The sequence below is a fragment of the Pelodiscus sinensis genome, chromosome 2 (genome assembly GCF_049634645.1).
Source record: "Pelodiscus sinensis isolate JC-2024 chromosome 2, ASM4963464v1, whole genome shotgun sequence".
Classification (NCBI taxonomy): Eukaryota; Metazoa; Chordata; order Testudines; family Trionychidae; genus Pelodiscus; species Pelodiscus sinensis.
This window is the reverse complement of record NC_134712.1, coordinates 190,929,476-190,938,785: the sequence shown is the minus strand read 5'-3', so window position 1 is coordinate 190,938,785 and position 9,310 is coordinate 190,929,476. Positions and strand designations below refer to the sequence as shown.

At 43.4% G+C, this 9,310-nt stretch overlaps 1 long non-coding RNA gene across 1 annotated transcript in view; it reads right to left on the bottom strand.

Annotated features, from left to right (window-relative positions):
• Positions 1 to 7,433: 7,433 nt before the first annotated feature.
• LOC142826826 (uncharacterized) overlaps positions 7,434 to 9,310 on the bottom strand; it is a 73,118-nt gene continuing 71,241 nt past the window's right edge. The window contains exon 3 of the long non-coding RNA XR_012901083.1: positions 7,434 to 7,857. This is a non-coding gene — a long non-coding RNA (uncharacterized LOC142826826). The remainder of the gene's footprint in view (positions 7,858 to 9,310) is intronic.

Genomic DNA, 9,310 nt, shown 5'->3' with positions numbered 1-9,310 from the left:
CCCTCCCCTCCATTGACACTCTAGTTCTTCAAATGTGCTGCATTGTGGGAAAATTCTACTGCCTAGTCTGTTTCCTAATTGAGAGTGTTGTCGATGGGGCTCCCGTGTCCACTAGGAGCTCACGAAAACAGAAATTGTGTAATTTGTGCTTTTGGTACCCATCTTAATTTACAAAGACTTTATACTGAACTATCATCTAATCTGAGAATAGGACTCCACCTCCCATCCTTTAGGCTGAGTCACTCTGGTAGGTAAACACCCATATGCACCTGCTCTGAGGATAATTAGCACATCAGTCATCAGGGCTGTCAAATTATTAAAATGAAACTTTGCAATTGTTAATTTTTAGCATCCCCAGGGCTCGGGGTGTCATGTGCTGCAGCATCCCTTGGGATCCTTTATTCCTGTCCTAGGGGCACCTAGGAGGCAGGGATAAGGGGTCCTTGGGAGGCTGTGGGGAATGTTCGGGGCTGGCTCCCATTCCCTGCCTTGACAGTTAATGGTGGCCCAGGCACCTTTGCACAGAAAGCCCTAGGAAGGGAAAGGATGGCCAGGAGCAAGGGACATACTCTGCAGGGAGGGGAGGCAGCTGAGCTCCTGGCTCAGGTCAGCCAGGGGAGGAAAAACCTCCAACATCCTAGCAGAGGGAAGCTGCATCCCACCTATCAGCTTTTCTCCTTGCTAAAGGCAAGCTCTGTGCAGCAGTGAAGAGCCCCCATAGGAGGCTAAGAGATGGTTTTTATCTGGCTCCCATTCACCACTGAAAGTGCATGCTGCCTGGTTGCTCCTGCACACACAGCCCCCAGGAGGACAGAGTGAGACAGACAGCACAGTGGGAATCAAGAGGCTGCCCTCAAGGCACAGGAAGAAAGTCTGGTGTTGGGCATCATCATCCCCCAGGCAAGAGAAGCCAGGAACTGTGTTGCTCCCCCTCCTGCAGGGTACCTGCTTAATCCCTCCTCTGCCTCTGGCCCGTGCTCCAGCCCCACTGCCTTTCCTGCAGGCTGTGTGTGCGGGGCACCCAAGCAGCATGCATCAAAATCTGGTTCTTCTCTTGTGACCAGGAAGCAGCTTTCTTTGCAGAATGTTTCTTCTGACTGGTCTCCATTGAAAACCCCACGAAATCTCTGATAGCATGTTCACAGGTTGGTGTTCAGCAGACAATGGGTTAATGATTACCTGAATATCTGCAGTTTGCAGTAGAGTGCTCCACTGATATTTTTTTGTGTGCTGACAAAGGAAATTGCCCCTGAGAACTCTGGGATACACCCAGAGGGCTTCCAGGACTCAAGTCAAATTGGGGCCATGGGCACACAGGAAGGCAGTAGGGCTCAGACCCTAGGTCCAAGCTAACCAGGGCCTTGGCCTTTACAGTCCTATAGAGTCCTAAGATCCTAAGTTAAAGTCCTAGGTTAATGCAGTTGGTGTATGATTGCAATGGGGGTTAGGCTTGACCCCAGGCTCAAATATGGGGTTACCTTGCTCTGCAGATATACCCTTAGGATAAAGTCTTCCTATCAAGATGAAAGGTTTGGTACTATCTTAAATTGTATATGTGAGCAGGAAGTGAAGGAATGTGTCCCTTACAGCTAGCTGGAAGTGGGGAGAGACTGTGGGCATGTCTATTGTGACAGACCCAGACTAGCTGGCTGTTGGACTCTAATGGATGGCAGGTAAGCAGGGCACAGGATAAACAGTTTTCTATTCCCTGAATAAACTCCCAGAGTCTGCTGCCTCATAATTAAGGCAGGCAGACACCTTAGGTTAATTAACAGCTGGCCTGAAGGAGCAGGTTAATCAAGCACCTGTAGCCAATTAAAGCCTGGCGTGCTGCTTTAAAAAGTTTCCCCCAGGTAAGGCAGGGGAAGGAGAAGAGGGGTGGAGTGAGAGGAGGAAGTGTGTTTGTGGAGAAGCTGAGAAAGGAATGATTTAGTCAGGCACCAAAGAAAAGGCACTAGGGGGAGTATTTGGGGAAGTAGCCTGAGGAAAAGGCTGCTGTCTTGGGGCTAGAGTGAAAACTGGAGCAGTTGACCCCTGGGCTGAAATCCAGAGTAGTGGGTGGGCCTGGGTTTCCCCCCAACCTCTCCACACTACAGAAAGAACTAATTTTGAGAGAAGGAGGTCCAGGATTATGGAGAGATCTTCCCCTCCCCATTCATTGACTTTGCCAGTTATGAAAATGACTCAACAAGCTGTAACCCTGACCTCTAGAAAAATGCAAGAGGCAGCTTATTGGGTCACAGTGAGGCATATAACTGTCTAAAGAGCATAGGACCCACGGACCACAGACAAAACTTTGCCACACCATGTAAATACAATTTGCTCCTGGCTTAACTTTGTTAAATATTCAACTGATAAGAGTGGTGTTTTGCTCATTGTAATCAGATTGGTTGGTGGTGGGTCACAAATTGTGTTAATAATTACAGACATTGCAATTAATATTGTGGGAATGCAGAAAAAGACTTTGCTGAACCTGGCTCAAATGCGGGAGATACTTTCATTTTAAAGAATGAGACTCTGGGTATAGGCAGGCAAATAAAGCTTGCTTAGATTTGCTCAATATTTAACTGATACAGTGGTATTTTGCCCATTGTAATGTAGTAGTGGGGTCATAAATTGTTAATACTAAATGTGAGAATTGTGAAATACGATCACCAGTGCTTACAATTTTTTGTGGGAATACAGAAAAGATAGCCTGTGTTTATCCCATTCAAAAGGAGAGAGACGCTGTCCATTTAAAGGACCTTGGAAGGAAAAGGGCTCCACTGCCAGAATTTTGCGAGGTTAGGTGGGGAGAACAGGACTCTGAATCAACAGGCTATATGCCCCTCCAGGAGTTGGCCATAAGACTGGTTCAACCTCTTTCTCCCCACTGTCTCAATGGTAGAATTAAAATAGGCTCCATGTGGAGCCTCTCTTATTTTAAATTTACTCCCGTGGATGCTGAAATTTCTCGTGGCTGGACTGTACTTTGGGCCAAAAACTAAAATCCACCAAAAGCCAAATCCACCACAAAGCGATATGAGCAGTGAGTGGCAGGGTGGCCAGTGGAGAGATGTGCCAAACTGTTGGCATAGAGGTGTAAGGAGCAGCCAGCAGGGTGGCAGTGGGGAGGCAAAATGAGTGGCCAGCAGAGCAGAGACAGAGAGCAGTGAGCAGGCGGATGGTGAGTGACCAGCGGAGTAAGCTGGTTCTTTACATATCCCCCACTCAGGAACTCTGTGAATGCACCTTTGAATTCTGGGTCTGCTCTGGTCAAGGGCAGTGACTGAGTAGGGTTGTAGAGGAAGGTAGGGCATGTGAAGGGGACATTTACATTGTTGGACTTAAGAACCTGAGAGGAAAAGGACATTGTCCAACCTACTTGGGGTTGGACTTTTACTCATGGTTTTGGTTATGAACTCTGTGCTGTTTTCCCAAATGAATGCCTCTTTCCCTCCTTGTTAATAAAAGTTTATTTTCAATGCTCTGATTCTGTGCTTGTGAGTGGGGAAGCATTGCCCCTCAGAGGCACTCAGGGGTAGTGTGTAAATTTCCCAGGTTACTGGGTGGGGTCTTGAGCCAGTTCTGAGATATTGAAGGAATCCGTAGATATTGAACCTGGCCCTGGCTGCTGCTGGCTTGACCTATCAGAGAAGTTACATATACTTAACTCCACATATAAAACTACATGAAGAGTGTTTGTGATTGCTATTCCTGGAAGAATTCTGCATTATTGTGCAATACAAAATGTGTGCAAAATTAATGTTTTGTGCTGAATTACCCTCCCTCTCCCCCAAATGATCTGTAGAGATTCTGGCTGGCACCAGGGGTCTGCTGCACATCAGACCCCACAGTATCAAGTCAGGCCTCCAGGAAGTGAGGAACACACAGTTATTGACTATCTGTGGAAAAACTTGGTTTAAGTGACATGTTCAGCTTCACGTAGGAACTCTCTGGTGGAGGCAAAGAGAATCCAGGACTGCATTCAAATGCCTCAAATCACTCTCTCAATGACTTACAGTTTCTTGCCATTTTAACCAGAAAGGACACTCTCTCAATAACTTAACCACCTGCATTCTGCTACAAAGACCTTTTACATCTGCACTTGAAAGGGAATCCTCTGAACTGTCATTCATGTTAAAATTCGACACTCTCCGGGAAGGAATGAACAAATACTCAAACTATCTTACCCATTACCAAGATAGCTTCCCCAATTATCACCTCTAATACCATTAGCTCACAGACATCCCACTCTCCCCACCTCTAATATCATCAATTCACAGACACTTACCTTCCTTCCTCCCCCCCCCCCCCCTGCATTCCCCTCCTGTTCTGAAATGTGATTTGTCCTTTTCATATGTGTTCATTTTTTAAAATTGTATCCTTTGGTATATATGGTTGTGACTATTTTCTTCCACTGTTTGATCTGAGGAAGTGGGTCTGGCCCACGAAAGCTCATCATCTAATAAACCATCTTGTTAGTCTTTAAAGTGCTACATTGTCCTGCATTTTGCTTCAAATATGAGGTTATCTTTTCTTTCCCAGAAATCCCCTTCCTCTCCTATTCTATCTACCTTCCAACTTCTGTAACAAATGAGGCAGAGGTCCAACAGACAAATGCCTCATTAACTGCACCGTCCTGATTCGTTCCCAAAGCCCTGTCCATGCTGGGTGATGTATAGACATAGTGGTAAGCACGGTCCTTGCCTCAGAATAATTTGTCTAAGGAAGTGAAGTAGAGGGAGCAGATATTGAGGCATGCTAACTATTTCTTTATAAAATCATTGAATCCCTTTCTGTGCTTTTGGCTCAGGATGCAGAGCTATGGCTATTTTGTTAAATTAGAAGTGTGGTTCTGTCGTCAGTCCTGGATCTGTGCCTTCATTACACATGGGAACTATGGTAATGAGCTCTCAGCATGGTCTTTTAATGGACATGTTAATGAAGTCAGCTTCAAGGAAGGTGTTAAATGCAATCTTTAATAACACAAAGAGAGGGTTAATTAGGAAATTACGCGAGGGAAATGTTTATAATTTTCTTTCCAGGCTGGAAGATGCCTAGCATTCTGTTTACAAAGGCAGAAAACAGGAATGAAAAGAAGGTAGCTATAGCAATAAAGATACTGGTTTTCCTCAAAAGCTGCACATTCTGCAACAATTAAGAAATTATAAAATTTAGATACACCTGAAGCTTCAAACTGCAGATGTTTGTTAATCAAAACCTAATCTCTGTACCAAAAGATTTCACACCTCTTGGGTTTTAGCTCACTTTTAAGGATCAAGGGACACAGTACAATCTATTGGTTTCCAAGGAGACGATGTATTGCTTTTTGCTGACTGTCACATGCTATTGCTGGTGCTAAGAGAGAAGAGAAAGATCAAACTTAAGGGGGTGGAGGGAATGATCTATTTTATATTTTAGAAACTTTGTCTATCTGTATTTCTGTCTGTCTGTCTGTCTGAGTCCATTTGTTCAAGAACTCCTCCTAAACAAGAAGAGCTAGGGCCACCAAATTTAAAATGCAGCTTCTCTTATCCTAACTTAAACCAAGGTAAAGGTTTGGTTGTGCCAGGACAATGCAATGTGCCTTGATTTGCTAACAAAATGGAAAAGGAGGGGCTTGGTAGGAGGTATAGTTATACTGTAGAATGACCACTAGAGGGTAGCAAAGGGACACTGATGGGTAACCGGACATCTACCACTCTGCTTGGCCAGCAGCAGTGGAGAAATGGATAATTTTCTACTGTATAATTTGAGAGAATTTATCTGTCTAGATGGGGACATGCACCCCTCCCTCTGCTGTGCCAACTGGAGCTGCAGTGGTAATGAAGAGTCGCTTTTCACCTGGCCCAACAGTGCTGTGGTGAGAGAGGGCTGGGGTTGTTCTCTCTCCCTGAGGCAGCCTGTAGACTGACCTCCTCATTCCCAGCCCCACCCCAGAGCAGTGCCCTAGCAATGCTGGGTAAATTTTCTAGCTATCCGTAACTGAGACTTCTGAAAGTACCACACTGAGCTGCTTTTTTTCAAGTTAATTTATTGCAGTTAACGGATAGAAATCTTCATTTGCTAGTTTTCACCCACCTCCCTTTTTTAATACATTTGTGTTAAGTGCTAATTGTATTTTAAACTGTGTTGAACTGACATGGGCTGTTCAGGCTTTTATAAATAGAAAAGTTGTACCAATTTAACTTAGTTGTATGTAGAAATCATTAGAATTACACAGGACCAAAACCTTCATTGATTCTTAAAAACCATGTTTATATTAGCTTTGTTTTTAAATTAAACCCTTACCTCAGAAAGCTAAGACAGGTTTGTCGATAAGTGCCTACACAGAAGCTTGCACCAATTCAACTAAATCAGTTTGAAAACACATGGTCATGGCAAAGAGGCTAGCTGTGCATTTGTCCCCATTTTGCGCTCTGAAGGTATGACTACACTACAATTAAAAACCTGCAGCAGGTCCGTGCCAGCTGACTTGGGCTGGTGGGGATGAAGCGGTGGGCTGTCAACTGACATATAGAGTTCCAGCCTTAGCTCTAAGACCCTGCCAATCTCTACACTCCAATAAAACAGCCCCACAGCCCAACAAGGGCACCATTTTGGGAGAAGCTGTGCACTCCAGGATGCAGCTAGTTTTTCATCCCATTCCCCAGATGCTAAAGGAGTGAGGGGAAAGCGCTTGCATGCCTCTCACATCTGGCTCCCTTCACCTCACTCCTTTAGCATCCAGGGAATGGGAGCCGCGTCCCAGAGTGCATGGATGCTCCCTCCCCCCATCCTCACAAAAATGGCACTCTTGCAGCCCCACAAATCAGAATCACCTGCTACAGGCAAGCTGGGAGTGTCTATTTGCTGTGTACATATACTCTGAGTGCACCCTCATCTTGGGTACTAGATCTCTTGTCCTTACTCACCTTGGAATGGCCTCTCATGAGTCTCAGACCAGGACTCAGGTACTCTGCTCCATATACACCAGCTGCTTATCACCCTGTGTGCCTGAGCCAGATTTTGGGTGTCAGCTTTTCTCCATTTGGGAGGTTGTAACTGGTGATATATATTAAAAAATACCTTTCTTAAAATAGTATTATTTAGCACCCAGAATAAGGCATTTGACGTTAAAAACCAGCCAGTCAGCCCTCTACCTCAAGTAGCAGGCCAATCAGAGCAGAGGAGGAGAAGGGAACCTGAGTAGCACAGCAGTACAGTGGGTCTCAGACAACCATTGTGCTCAGCCGCACCTAAACCCAGTCCTGTCTGGAGGAATTCTACTACTACATCGCTCCATTTTTTTTCATTTATTTGAGTGTGTAAGGTTGAAGACTCCTGGTTAGAGCTGTGTTAGAAATGATTTTCCCATGCTGTGAAAATGTTCAAGATTAAAAAAAAATGTTCCAAATCATCATGTAAAGTCTTTCTCAACAAATTTATTGACCTGAAAATCCTTCAAAAATCCAGCTTGGCTCAAACAAAATGTTTCCTCTTGACTCTTAATTTTTTTATGACAAGTAGCTTAAATCTTAAAACAAATACTTGTTTTGAATGGAACCCCAAACTTTTATTTTTGAAAATGTCAAAATGGGACATTTTAAACAATTTGAATCTCCCTTTTCCAAAATCTTATCAAACTGATAAATTAATCCAAAAGCAAAACCTTTCCTTTGAAGCATTGATTTTGATGAATCAGCATTTTCCAACAAAATAGTTTTGGAGAAATATTTCCCAACCAACTCTACTCATGGCACCTTAGCTTTTTCATTCCTGCTCATTTGGAGCATCCAACAGGGCATGCTTCCATAATCCATGCTTTCCATGCCATCTTTGTGTCATTCAGTCTTCATAAACTCTTATTCCTGGCTTCTGATGATTGTACTTCCCCTGTGGATGAGAATGTTCAAACTTTGAGGAGGTGAGTTCCCCTCAACTCCAGTTGTTTAGTGTAACATATAATATTCAAAATCAAACACATACATCACATTTTGAATACAGATCAAAAGATGCAGCTAACACAGATACTTAGGATCCTATAAAGTCACACATCTTGAATTAAACCAGTGTCGTTTTGTGCATAGATAAAGGCGCAGTAGAATGTAAGTAGCACTGTAAGTATATTAAAGTTGAGCCACCTCAGGGATTAAGGTATCAGCAAAGGTGCATAGGTCACTGAACTAGGAGTTAGTGAGGCCTCATTGCTATATTTATCGCTCCACTACTGACTTCTGGGAAGAATGTACCAAGTCACTTCTCCTGTCTCTGAGTGTTTCCCCTTCCACCTTTCTTCTCTCTTGTCTAGTTAGATTGTAAGATCTTCAAAGTAGGGTCTGTCAGACTATAGTGTATTGGATCCCAGATCTCAAGGCCAATACTGCTACTACTACTTATTAATTATTTAATTTATCAATAGCGTAACCATTTCCAGCCACTGCAACCCAGATAATGCAATACATTCTAAATCTCTAAGCTAGATACAGTGTTCATGAATAAGCAGGTATCTGACAGATCTGGCCATGCTCTCTTTGTGCTTGTCAGCTCTAGAACACATAAAGGAGAATGAAGGCAAAGGAAAAGGGAGGAAAGATGTAAAAACAACCAATTTCTGAGCATCTTATTGCTTGTATCTTGAACTGAGGTCACTAACTAATCATTAGCTGACTTCTTAAAGACTTAGAAACCCCTCCCCCAATCCTGCATGCAAGTGGAACAGTGCACCTGTGTCATCCAATGAGACTGGCATTGTGAAGAAGAGAAATGCCTATAATTTTTGTCTTGTGTTTCTTTTGCCAGAGATCACGCAGTTCTTAAGACCTTTGGATTTTCTTCAATTTCCACAGGGAAAGTAAATGTCTCTTGTAGTTGAAAAATAGATAAGAAAAGCAAAACATAAATTCCAGCTGACAACAATGGGATTTAACACATCTAGCTAATAAGTTGCTGTGCATAAATAACATGCCATGATGAATCACCAAGACTTTTATTAACCTACACTGAATTAACCTTCTCACACTAGAATATTTCACTGCATTATTTTATTGCCTGCTACTGTCACAAAATAAAGTACTGACTACTGAATGATGTAGTAGGTGTGGACAGGTTGACTGATCTAGATTACTTTTAAAAGAGATGTCTTCTCTGGGCACTGCAGCAATAAAGCAATTTTGATGTTCATAGAAGGTGATAATAGTCAGTAGCAAATCTCAGCAGAGTTAGGGCAGCAAAAAGCGATTGATACAAGTAAAGCTGACAAGGGGGCCTTGGACTGTTATTAAATATGCATTTTAAACATTTGATTGGGAGACTTTGGAGTTAGTAACATCCCATGGTTGTTCATGTC